Source organism: Alligator sinensis, unplaced genomic scaffold (assembly GCF_000455745.1).
Source record: "Alligator sinensis unplaced genomic scaffold, ASM45574v1 scaffold448_1, whole genome shotgun sequence".
In the NCBI taxonomy this organism is placed as follows: Eukaryota; Metazoa; Chordata; order Crocodylia; family Alligatoridae; genus Alligator; species Alligator sinensis.
In genome coordinates this window covers 674,053-688,002 of record NW_005841870.1, presented here as the reverse complement: position 1 = coordinate 688,002, position 13,950 = coordinate 674,053, and positions in this window count along the sequence as shown.

Genomic DNA, 13,950 nt, shown 5'->3' with positions numbered 1-13,950 from the left:
ACACAGACAATTGGTATATTCCTATTACAGAGCTTATTTATCACTGGAAACTGTGGATTTTATATGTACATACAAAGTCATATATGTATATGGGAGAACACAGTCTTCTCTTGGCAAGCTGGAAAATGCTGGTCTTCAAAAAGCTACAGCTCCACTTTCCTGTTTCAAGCTCAGCAGCATGTTTCCCCACACACACTCATGCTGCTGATGGCTAAAGCAAATCACTGTTTCCATGGCTTGGTCCTTTTTTGCACATCTTTTCTTCACTGGCTCCCATAGACACTGCCTTCAGGAAGTGAAGGGGATTGAGCTAGGCATGCAACTAGGTAACATGTTTGTGTTGAGATAGCTGCATTTTATATTCTGATGCACTGAATATTAAAGAGGGCAGAGGGTTGTCTTGTTCTGAAAGGAGAAGTCAAAACTGGCAACATTGTCAAGCCAAAGGTAGTCAATAGTCCAGGGTCTACAGCACGACTGAGCAATCAGTACTCTTCAGTGCTACAAGTCAGGGCTAACAAATCAGCAGAGTAAAAGATAACTCGTAGTTTTAACCAGGCATTGGAGCAATGCAACATAGTGCTGAGGAAACTCTCGTTATATTCCTGAAATTTATTTTAGTTGGTTGACATATGAGGTGCTGAACATCTCTATTCACCCCATTTGTGAAGGATGGTGGAATAAACAGCAATCAGACAAGTTTAAATGAGTCATCAATATTTATGAGGCTTTTCCTGCAATGCAGATGACAGCAGTCAATTTCAAGGCATTGTGTGCTAGACCAATCTTTAAAGCAGATTTTACACGGCAGTATACATTGCCCCTTGCTGTGATCCGAAAAAGAAGCCTGCACAACTCCCATATGAAGGGTCCTGAGTGATTCAATGCTGATGTGCTGGGAACTATGGCACTTCTACCATGTTACATTCAGGCCTACAGATCCAAGACTTTGAATCTTTCTCCTCCCCCTCCCTTTCTCCATGCTCATTGGCACCTTTCCTCCCCTCCCTTCACATTCCCATTCCCTGATCCCCTACGCACTGCTGCTGCCTGTATCCCAGCTGCCTTCGGGGTGGGGACAGCTCTAGAGCTGCTCCTGCCCTGCTGCAGGGGAGCCAGGCTCAACCAGGGATAGTGGCACAGTGGCAGTGGGCAGGTTCCTCCTCCTCGTGCCTGCTCCAGGGTTGGCAGGGAACACCAGGGGTCCTAAAGGGGATGCGTGCGCATCAGTGCACCGCCCTCTCTCACTTCCCCCCAATTTGCACTTGCATTCAGGATCATCTGGAGTCACTTTGTGGGAGTGTGCTCTCAGTAGAGACTCCCGACCTGCAGGGTGATGGGTTTGCCCCCCCTGAGAGGCACCTTGGGGAGGCTAGTGCCCAGTGCAAGGGATGTGTTTTTAACTGACTGAAACCTTTGCATTTGAGGCTCCACTGCGGCACTCCTTAGAGCCAAATCTCACTGGGGGAATGTGGGGAAAGTGACTGGAATTAGTCACCATGCTCATGCTATTTGGTACCTCACCAGAGAGCATAGCCATGGCATGTTCTCCTCAGGCAAGGCCCTAAAATGGAAGTCATTTATCCACCTTAGCACAGTGCTGGGATAATGCCAATAAACTTGCCCTCTTGCAGCAGCTGTTGGCACTGGCCCAGAACCTTGCAAAGCTGTCTGCATCACATTGGATTTGCTGGACAGCGTACAAGGAGCACCTCACTGTGACATTTCCTGGCCTAGTAGTGAGGGAATCAACCATGACTGCTGGCACTGGAAGCATGGGGCTAGACTGGAGGGAGCCTGCTCACTTGCAGCCTATCCTCAGCTCTGGAATAGGTGTAGTTTATGCCACCCCCTAGCCTACAAGGCATAGGTCCTTGACCAGACCTTAGAAGGCGTAAGAGCAACATTGACAGAATTACTTAGGCCCAACCTTTCTCTCCTCTTCTATTTCTTTCTAGACATATCTGTCTGCTGCCTCTTCTTGTTTCAGATTTGCTGCTGCCAGTCATGGCAAACACCTTACCCCAGGGGTGGGCAAAATGTGGCTTTCAGGCCGGATGCAGCCCGCCAGGCCATTCTATCCAGCCCGCACGGCCCCTAAAAAAATTTAGAAAATTAATATTTATCTGCCCGTGGCTGCCTGTCATGCAGCCTTTGATGGCTTGCCAACACTCAGGAAGCAGCCCTCCACCAGAAATAATTGCCTGCCCCTGCCTTACCTCCTTGCAGGCACTGCATACACAAACATTTATTTCCCTCTAAATTCTCTCTTCTAATAACTCTAAGTTACTTGTAACACTATTGGGTATTGTGCTGGCAAATGAAAATGAGATTTACCAGTCAACGGTGTTGCTTCACACCTTCACAGTAGCCTGCAACATTTTACAGAGTAGGAGAAGAGGGAGGTTTAGCCCTTGGATAATGAAAGAAATAGTAGTGAACTGGATTCTTATTTTTTGTTGCTGCTGCTGTTCTTATAAGGAACTCATGCTTAACAAGTCAAATAACCTTGCATGTATTTGCAGTGTTTCCTTCTGGACAGGAATACAGGCTCTACAGTAACAGGGCAGAGTCAATGAGGTGGTCACAGGCACCTTACTTAACACAGGCAGTCGCAAAAAGACTTTGTTCTAAATTTAAAACAAAGAAATGCATGCGATTGAAAGCCTGGAGTGTTTTCCAGTGCAAACAGGATTGCTTCCCTTCCATCCACATCAGGGGAGAGATTGTGTGCAGCACAGAACAGGCCAGCCCCATGGCAGAACAGGGTTATGCCATCTTTTGCCACCCAGATGATAGGCTTCTGAAGAGGCTGGTGTGCCCCACATCAAGCATAAATTAGAGCAGCTTCCTATCTGCTTTAATTTACAGCAGCCCCTGAGGGCTGCCTGTGAGTTTCTTTGGAGCCTGAAGCAGTACAGAAGAATACTGGCAATACAGGGTTCAAGAGCCAGGTATTGGATGCATAAAAAATGAGGTTGGCTTAAAAAACACTTTCCCAACCCCTAGGCACCAGAGTGGCACACATGAGCCTGAGTGGGCTGGAGCAGAGGTTCCCAATCACCGGGCCATGGCAGGTTGGATGCATGGTTGTGGCATGAGCCCCCTGCTCAGACCCCTGTCTGCGCACGCAGGTAAGCAGCTTCTGGGGTCACAGCTGAGCTTCCAGGGTTAAAGCGAGGCAGTGGGGGAGCCCCGGGAGGGAGGCAGCTAGCTCCACGTGCCCCGTCCTGCTAGGCCACGGTAAAAAAAAAAAAAAAGGTTAGGAACCACTGGGCTGGAGGACTGGTTCCTCAGCCAGACAATGTTTTACATAATGTGAATGCAATCCTTCTGCCAGGTCCTAGACAAGGGTCAGATTCAATTTTAGGGGTTTAACACCATCAGTAGGAAAAAAGTTTGTCAGTAAAAAGTTTGCTGATTGCCAGTAAAAAAATAAATAAATAAAAATATCTTGGGTAGCCAACTCTGCTTGACTACAGCAGGGGTCCCCTACTTACCCCCACACCCTGGTACCCCTGATCCACAACCTGCACTGGGCTGGCCCCAACAGCCTTACCTGGGGTCCTGGGGACAAGCCTTGGACTGCAGCAGTGGTGATCCTGCCACTTGGAGCCTGGCCAATAGTCAGAGCATGGCTCCGGGTGGCCAGGCTCCAGTTTTGAGCAGTGCGTGCTGCCTCAGTATGTTTCACTCCAGATTTTTTTTGAGTGGGTTTTTTTTTTTTGATGCCTTGGGTATCATTTGGATGTGGCCTATCTGTGCATCAAGATGCCTTGCTTTCAATCTTATTCTGATGAGATTCAATCAAGCTCAGGGTATCTTAGTTTTTTATGGATGGCTCCCTTACAGGCATTTTTGGGACTCTCTCTTTTTTTTCTTTTTTTTTTTAAACAGACTGTCCATAAATTTACTGACAGTTCACAACCCTGGTCCCCGTTTTCTTCAAAAGCTGGTACACCATGTTAGGGGGCACAGGAAATAAGCACAACTCAGAGGAGCCGTTAAGCTGTTAAAGTTGTGATGGAGGAGGGTGGCTAGAGATCAGTAGAGCCCAGAGAGACTTGACTATTTTTGCAATTGCTTTGAGCGGCAGCGGGTACCACTTTTAGGATACTCAGGATCCAGCCAAAAGTTGTCACTATAATTTACCAGTGACAACTTCTTGTTGCTGAAAAACTTATCTGCAGGAATGAGACTTGGGTGGCCAAAGTTAATAATAAACTAAGAAGGACCCTGCATATGACAAGGTTCAATCAGCCCATGCAATGGCTATGTTTGTTTTGTATGTCAATTCAAATTTCCACATTTAAGAGCCGACAGTATGCATTTGCTGGTGTTTTACCTTGCCACCTCCTCAGGGCTAATTTAAGAACTGTTATTCTCAGTCCATAATAATTGTGAGAAAATCAAATTCTGCTACTGCCAAAAGGAAGAAAATTAAATGAAAGAATCAGCAAGAAACTCCTCTTGCTGCCATTTCTGGCTCTATGAAGGACACATGCTGCAGGTAGTTGTCAAAGAAAAGTTTTTGCCCATAAGAAATGCTCTCAAGGCCTCTATCACACCATCGGGCATCTGCTGATCTATTTGAAAAACAAAAACTGCACCTGGTACATCTGTGAAATAATGTATATGGCACATCCAGATAGGTGCAGTGTGGAAAATGATACTTCAGAGACACAAATGGAAGGAGATTTATCATTTGGGTAACACCTTACATTCAACTGGAGTCTGACCTAGTCAAATATCCCAAAGTCCTTTAATGATAATACTCACAGGAGACTTTTCATACTACCACCAAAACCCAGGCACCTGCATGGCAGTACACACTTTAATAATACACACTTTAACATGAAGGCACCAATTCAGCAAAGCCCTTAAACACATGCCTATGTCTACCCTTATTCAACTAACACTTCTGCTTCCACATAAATTATTTTCATGCTTAAAGGCTATGCTGACCTGAGGCTGAAGTGAATGCCCTTTCCAAACAGACCATACACGTGCCCCTACATCACAGTAAAAGCCCATACTGTGCCGTGCCAGCAGTGCATGGTTATGTTTAGCCAATATGTTGCCATAGCATTGCTACGGCGATGTAGCTGCGGCATCAAGGTTTTTGCCCACTGATGCTACATCACCATTGTTTGTTGCTACAGCGATGTAGGGTCACGTGTAGATGCACCCACAGAGAAAGAGAGTAGAATTACTCACACTGCTGCTCGGTGAGGACACCAGGTCTGGCAGCACCATCCTTTCAGAAATTGCTGTGGGATCTTTAAAGGCCACAAACACCCGGGACATTTGCTCTCCTTCAGCAAATGGCACCTTTGGCACTCTGGTGCCTCAACATCAAATAAGTCCTTATGAGTATGGACAATAGGAACATGTCTAAAGCTCCCGAGCATGGCACCAGGGAGCACCATACTGAGGCCTGCTCTTTACTCTCTACCTCTTGAAATGGAAGTAACATAGTCACCTTAACGCAGCATTGGGCACATGCCAATGAGCAATCTGTCTCAGGACACAGTGTAGTATATCAAGGCAACTACACAACTTCCATTTCAAGCTACAGTGGGTGCAGTATGTCTCAGAGACACTTCAGCTACACAGTATAGTGTCACCGTCTACACGTGCACCCCTATTAGGCTGGACTAAACTAAGTAACTCCGTCGTAGGATAGTACTGCCTGACATAAGTACTGTCCTATGGTGGAATTACGTACTCTGCTGCAACACACATGTAGACTGTGACCAGGGCTGACTGGGACCTGAGGGTGCTACAGTGCAGGGGCTGCCTGCTGGCTAGCCCCTCACTGTAGTACCTTTGTGCCCCAGCCAGCCCTTTTGCAGCATGTTGAGCCTGAAGAGAAGCATCTCCAGGGTAGCAGCCTGACCCCTGGGGCCCCCTGCTAGCTAGGGCTGTGCCACCCTGGCTCAATGTGCTGCAGTCTTGGGCGTACATATAAATGCTGCACCCAGAAGTAATAAACTCCAGTGCGAACTGCACCATATTAATATCATGTGTAGACGCACACATTGAGGTGGAGTAGATGCGGCCTAAGCCTCCAAGGGTCAGAGGCTCGGAGGCAAATGTTCAAAAGCAAGTACAGACCTCTGAAAACATGGCCCCGTGTTTTAGTTAGCTTGGTACTGCAGTCCATGTGTTGCACCTGCTCATTGGCGCCTCTTCCACTTCTGGCTCCTCAGGGCAGGGACTTTAATGTAATATGTGCAGGTGTTCAACAGCTAACACATGAGGCCCTGATTCATAGCTAAATCCCAGGACTGCAACACTACCATCAATCATTATCGTAACAGTAAGGTAATAATCATTGTAATCTGACAACAGGTAGTAACTTGCATCCAAAACATTTTAACTTTTACCAGAAAGGCAAATATGGGAAAGCAGAATGAGATGAACCCCAAATCAATAGATTTTTAAGGCCAGAGAAGACCATTATGATTGCTTAGTTCAGTCATTCCCATGGTTTTGGCTCTGCAGGCCAGATGAATGGCATGGGGCCAGTTTGCAGGCTGGGGGTCACTGGATCTGGTTCGCAGGCTCAGGGCTCAGTACCCCTGAGCTAGCTCTTTAAAACACAGACCTTAAGATCTTCCCCAGTAACTTTGTGCCTCAAGTTTCTAAACTAAGGAACCCAAAGAAGTTCTTTATGCAACATACTTAAAATCTTGTGGCAGTTTCTTCATTAGCATGAAACATGCATACTTCTGTTTCACAGCCCTATACTGGGGACGTCTATAATATCTAACAATAAAATTAAGGAAACACAGAATATGTGGAACAAAAGTAACTGTGGGACTACTAATGAATGACAACTCTCAAGGCAACATCTTTTGGTGGGGGGGGAAGAGGCGAGAACAACTATATTCATTACCAAATAGACCCTTTTCTACTGCAAAATTAGTTTGAGCAGATCTGATTGTACACTTTTTAAGGCAGAGACTGTGATTTCATGATACAGGTGCTACCACAAAGAGATGCTGAGCCTGATCCCTAATAGTACTAACCTTTTGCAAATAATAAAGAACCCATTTATGAGCTGCTCTCCGTCTGGGTTGAATTTTTTTTCATGCTTTGTCTTTCTAGAAAGAAAATTAAATCATCTAAAGGAAAACTAAGCAAAGTCTTTGTAGCCATTTTTGTAGCAACACAAATGGGAAGAAAAACCCATTTAGCCATTAGTGAAAATCCTAACTGCGCTTTTCTGAAGCAGAGAGAGCGGAGGTTTGGCATGCTATCATTTTTAGCAGCCTGTAGAGACATTTCTAGAGTCAGGACAGTTACCTTTGCTGGAACTGTTAGCTTCTGAGGTGTTATACATGTAAGCAGTCTGCCTCAGATGCGTGTCCAACAGGCTGCACTGGAGACAGAACCTGTTACCTGTGCGGGCTAGGCACAACCCGGGCCCTTTTCCGTGCTGCACGTGGGCTGTGGCCAGCAGCCCGGGCACGCTGGGTCGGAGAGGGAGGGCGACGAGCTGGAATTAGGCACAAACGCTTAGCGGTAGTTTTAAAGATTGTTTACTTACACCGAGATGGCAGTGGTGTAGGCTGGAAAACTTGCTTGAGTTGCGGTTACAGACACAGACAACACGGACGGTCACATGGAGTTTGCTAGGCTCCACGGAACAGAGCTCCGGATGCTCTGGGTGAACGAGCCACCAAAATCAGAATCGTAGGTACGTCTTATAAAAGTTGCGCTCAAAGACGGGAAGAGGTGGGCAATGGATCAGGTCGCCAAGCTCCTCTGAATCTCACACAGGGTCTCTATTACCCTGCCGTGTACCCAGAGTCCCCACGAGATGGATGTGGAGTCCTTTTCGGCTTGGGCGGAAACCGCTCAAGCCTCTTATACGGCTAACAGGCCAATCGTTAGCCGCCACGTGGGAATAATTTAGAACTAGCCAATAGCAGGGAACGAATTTGCATACCGGTGGCGGGAACTCTTTTGCACTGTGCATTCCTCTTGCAACTCGAGCAATGCACCCTGCAAAAGAAGCTGCAAAAAAGGCGGGAAACTCGTCCCTGCACCGGGGTTTTCCTCTGCAACAGGAAACTCTCCCGTGCAATGAACCTGCAACTTGGCGGGGATAATTCTGGTGCCGAAGCACACACAAAATCATGCCTTTGGGTCATGACATTACCTAGTAGTATTTGCTAAAGTGACCCATGCACTCTTTGGCCTTGAACAGGTGTTCATTTCTAGCAGGGGAAGTTTGAGAATTTGGAAGGGAAGACGTATCTGTAGTAGCACCACTTGTACAACAGAACTGGGGATGATTTCTGTTGTGTCCCTGTTGCCAAAAGGTTGATACTGGGGTGCCTCGTATCCAAAATGACTAGCACAGGGTTACTGTATGCATGACTTTCCTGGTGCTCTCTGCCATGATGGTCTGCTGGATCATTTTGCATTCCTGGAAGGTGAAAGGCCTTGAGAGCGATACAGAAATGCTGACATTTCACACCTGCTTGACTTGATGGACTGAACTTGACCTCACCTTTCTTCTCGAGGCAGAACACTGAGGTCATCTTATCCATTATTACTGGGACCATTCCAGCATGCTGACTGGTTTGTTCATAGGGTTTGGGTTTGCGTTCTATCCAGCTGTTCTCCTTGGTCTACAGTGAATGCTTTGTCATAGAAGTTTTCCTTGGAATGGGTGAGAGAGTGGCATTACCATGTAAATATTGGCTAGATTCATCCACCCAGCCTAAGGACAAAAGAACTGATGCAGGCTTATAAACCAGTCTGCTCAGAGAGCGGGTGTTCAGACAGCATACAGACTTGAGGCACATGCAGGTACCAATGCCATGTGTTCTGACAGTCCCAAGCCAGGTCTCAGCTGGCCTTGGATGAGTTTACAGGCTGCTGCAGAGATTCAGAATGGACTGAAACCTCTTGAGAGAGAGGAAGGTTGCAGCAGGCACTGAACTGAGAATCCCTACAAGGAACATGATACTTTGTACAAGGGGAAGAATTGATTTGTCTTGATTTTCAGTCTGTGCTGGGCTGGAGGATGCTACTCATACTTGCTAGATGTACTAGCCAGCCATGCAGATAATGGATACCAGTCACGCCTTTGCTTGGGGTAAGATGCAACCAATGCTATGCACTTAGTAAGAGGCCACAAAACAGCTCAGTATACCAGCTCAGTGCTGGCAATTCCCTATTACAAACCTTCAATACATTCTGTGGCCTGGGCACTGAGATACATGAAAGCGGCCATCCTACCCATCAAGAGAGGCATCAGTCATTGGGATCTGGGAACAGGCTAATGGAAGCAAGGGATCAACTGGAAAGTTACCTTTCCACTGAAAGTGTTTTGGTTTTCCTTAGCCCAAATAGGGCCTAGAATTCCTCTTTTCTTGGGTATGAGGAAGTATCAGGAGAAAAAAAATACTTTGCCTTCTGCGGTGAAGGGACCTCCTCTGCAGTTCTATCAGAATGGTCTCCTCAAAAAGGTCTGAGGGGAGGGGGGCAGAGGGAGAAGTAGGACAGGTAATACTAAACCAAGTATCTCTGTTCTGCAGCACCTGAAACACAAGAGTTTGGGCAGAGCCTACTTAATGGCTATTGTAACAGCACAAGCCTATTTCTACTGAAGTCAACAAAGTTTTGCTGACCTTTAACTGCAATGGAAGCAGAGTGGATTCTGACTTACCATTGCATCTTTGAGTCCAGGGATCAGAAAAGAGTTACAAGAATGATTCAAAGTCTGGAAAACCTGCCTATTAGCAAAATCTTTTGAGCTCAACCTAGTTACCCCATAAAAGGGAAAGCTAAGAAGTGACTTGATGAAAATCTAGGAGTCTGGCATGGACAGATCTTTCCTGATAAATGGAGTTGAATGCATTTTGCAAATCTCTACTTTTCCCTGGGAACATGAAGGGCTGTTGAAGGAAAGTGCTGCAGAAGGCATGGGTGGCTCAGTATAGCTCTGTGCCAATCCAAGTCAGGTCAGACTATCCCAGGCTGAATCCAGCCTCTTTGTGGGCCAAATCAGGTCCAACACAGCAAAATGTTGATGACCTTGGTCTGGACCATCACACAGAATTATAACAAGACCCTAATGGCTGGAAGTTGAAACTAGACACATTTAGATGGGAAATTAAGTGCAAATTTTTGAAAGAGTAATTAGCCATTGGAACAACTAATGTGATAGTGCCACTGGAACAGAGTATGTGATAAGTTTGTTGCCAGAAGGGAGGAAACCTGTAAATGCTTCCAATTTCCTGACTTTCAATGAGATTTGAACAAATAAATAAATACCTACATCAATTTGGTAAATAGCAAACAAGCTTGGCACTGGCTTAAGTGCTTTTGAAAATTTTACCCAAAGCCTTTAAAGACCAAGATTAGATGCCTGTATAGAAAGACAGTCTAGTCCAACAGAAGTTGTAAGTGTGGTGAAGATATCATTGAATAAAATATTATTCCTGTATTTTAAACAGACAAGAATAAAATATTATTATTATTATTATTATTATTATTATTATTATTATAATACCAGATGTGATTTCCAATTTTCTTTGGCCTAAAAGTCTATGAATTTAAACTGATTTCGGAAGAATATGTGCCACATATGGTTAGAATGGTTGCCCATCTGAAGTGCACCAAAGATTTCTGTTGTTATGCACTCCTGAGACCCTTTCTTTCCAAAGTTGTGTTGTGCTTTTTTTCTTCCCTTAAGATTCTGGTTTAACTACTTGAGACAATTGACCTAGAAAAAGTCAGGAGAAACTGTAATAACTGGCTGGTAGAGAACCAGACTAGAAATCAGGAAATCTACATTTTAATCCTGGCTCTGCAGCTGATCTGATATGTGGCTGTAGGAGAATCGCTTGGTTCTAGTGCCTGCTTCTCTTTCCTTTTTTCCATTTTGCTTAACTTTTAAGGGTGAAAAATGTGTATTCCTTTGACTAATATAGCACTGCTTGAGGCCTCAAGGTGTCAGTAAGATACAAAGAGTCTGAAAAGGTTAATTCAGACAGTGTTTTACACTGATTCTGGGAAGTTTTCCAGTAGCTAGTATTCATGTTCCAAATATTGTACCTAAAGGTGACATCTGCAAGGGCCCTTATGACATAATTGATAGTACTAATCATGCCATAAAAGGTAACAGGCCACACATTCAGTCAACATATGGTACGTGATTAAAAGGCAAACCAGCCACAAAGCTGCTCCACACTAAATAGAATTCAACGTGTAATATCTTTGTGGCTGGTTTGTACTGCATCCTAAGTGGAATGTGTGGCATGTGTCCCACACAACCCCAGCTAGGTGCTTGTCCAGTCTCCTCTTGAAGACCCCCCAGAGTAGGGGAGAATACCACCTCCCTTGGAAGCCCATTCCAGATTTACTGTGAAGTTCTTTCTAATGTCCAACTTAAATCTGCTCTCCATCAATTTGTGGCCATTGTTCCTACTTACTCCAGGGGGTGCCCTAGTAAATACAGCACCTCCTATTCCCTGCTGCCCTCCCCTGATGAATTTATAAGCAGTCACAAGATCACCTCTCAGCCTTCTCTTGCGAAGGCTGAAGAGATCTAGGTCCCTCAGTCTCTCCTCTTAAGGCCTTGCCTGCAGGGCTCTGACCATATGAGTGGCCCTCCTCTGAACCCTATCAAGATTCTCCGCATCCCTCTTGAAGTATGGCACCCAAGACAGGATGCAGTACTCCAGCTGTGACCTGACCAATACCACATAGAGGGGAAGTATCACCTCCCTAGACCTGTTCGTCATGCATCTGCATGATAAAGTGTGGTTAGTCTAGTTGATCACTTTGTCACATTGACGACTCATGTTCATCTTGGAATCTACTATGACTCCAAGATCCCTTTCCACTGCTGTGCTGCTGAGAAGGTCATCCCCCAGCCTGCAAGTGTGTTGGAGGTTTTGTCCAGGTGCAGCACTTCGCACTTGTCTTTGTTGAACTGCATCCTATTTCATTCCGCCCATTTTTCCAACCTGTCCAAATCCACTTCGATCCATTCCCTACTCCCTGGTGTGTTAACTTTGCCCCATAATTTAGTATCATCTGCGAACTTGGACAGGGTGCTCTCCACATCCTCGTCCAAGTCACTGATGAAGACGTTGAATAGCACCGGTCCAAGGACCGATCCTTGAGGGACTCCGCTGCCCACATCTTTCCAGGTCAATATTGACTCGTCCATCGCTACTGTCTGGGTGCGACCCCCAAGCCAATTTGCCACCCACCTGACCATGTAATCATCTACATCACAGCCTGTCAGTTTATTTATGAGAGCAGAATGAGATGCCGTATCGAAGGCCTTCTTAAAGTCTAGGTAGATGACAACTACCTCGATTCCTGCATCTAAGCGTTTTGTGACCTGCTCATAAAAAGAAACAAGGTTAGTCAGGCAGGATCGACCTGCAGTGAACCCATGCTGATTTCCTTTCAGCATTATTTCCCCTGCTGGGCTCCCACAAATGTGATCCTTAATGATTTCTTCCAGAGTTTTCCCAAGGATAGAGGTGAGACTAGCTGGCCTATAGTTTCGCAGTTTCTCCCTCCTCCCCTTCCTGAAAACAGGGACCACATTGGCCCTTTTCCTGTCCTCTGGGACCTGACCAGAGCACCGGTATTCGAACAGCTGTGCCAGCAGCTCTACTATGACACTGGCCAATTCCTTCAGCACCCTTGGATTAAGTTAATCCGGGCCCACTGATCTGAACACATCCAGCCCCCGCAAGTACCCCTTTACTAAATCTGTGCTAACAGTTGGTGGGCTGGTGTCCCTCCTGTGTCTATGTTCCACTTGGGAGATTTGTCTTGGTCTGTGTCTAGGAATACAGATGCAAAGAACTGATTGAAGAGCTCAGCTTTGTCCCCCCCCTCTGTCACCAATTGTCCTAGTTTGTCCTGTATAGGACCTATGCTACCCTACGCCTTCCTTTTGCTCCCTATATACCTGAAAGAGGACTTTTTATTGTCCTTAATTTTTGTCACCAGCCTAAATTCTAATCCTGCTTTGGCTTTCCTGATTCCTTGCAAGTGAGAGCCAGGGAGGTATACTCCTCCTTGGTAGCTACCCCATTTCCACAGCCTGTATACCCCTTTCTTTGTGCTTAGGCTTTCCTAGACTTCCCTGTTCAGCCAAGAAGCCTTATTGGCCCCTTTGCCCCCTTTTATGCTTGATGGGATTGTCTCCTTCTGCACCCATAGGATCGCTCCCTTGAGGAATGACCACCCTTCCTGTAGCCCCATTTTGCCAATGCTCTTGAGCTTTGACACCTCACTAACTAATCTCCTGAGCACACTGAAGTTAGCCTTTCTGAAGTCTAGCACTTCAGCCCTGCTGGTTAGTTTACCCATGCTTCGCCGGATACTGAATTCAATCAATCAATGGTAACTAGGTTACCATGTACCTGCAGATTCCCCACCAGGTCATCCCCTGTAGCTAACACCATGTCCAGCAAAGTGTTTTCCCTAGTGGGATCGTATACCTCCTGTGTTAGGTGGAGGTCCTGTATGTAGGTTAAGAACCTACGTGAGCAGTTAGATTTGGCCGACTGCTCCTTCCAGATGTCAGGGTAGTTTAGGTCACCCATGACAACCATACCTTTCAACTGTATGACCTCTGAGAGCTATCTGGAGAACTCCAGGTCTAGCTCACCCTCCTGGTGTGGTGGTCTATAGTAGACCCCACTACTAAGTCCCTTTTCCCCCTGACCCTCTTGTATTCTGACCCACAGTACCTCAGTTTGGCCCTCCTCTGATCCTACCTTGATTATAGAGGATGTATATTGTTCCTTAACATAGAGGGCAACACCCCACCCTCTTTCTCTACTCTATCCTGTCTGTACAACCTGTAACCCTCAACGCCTACTGCCCAACCATGGAGTAGGGTCCCACTGGGTTTCAGTTAGTCCAACCAGGTCGAAGTTGTTGCTTGCATGCAGG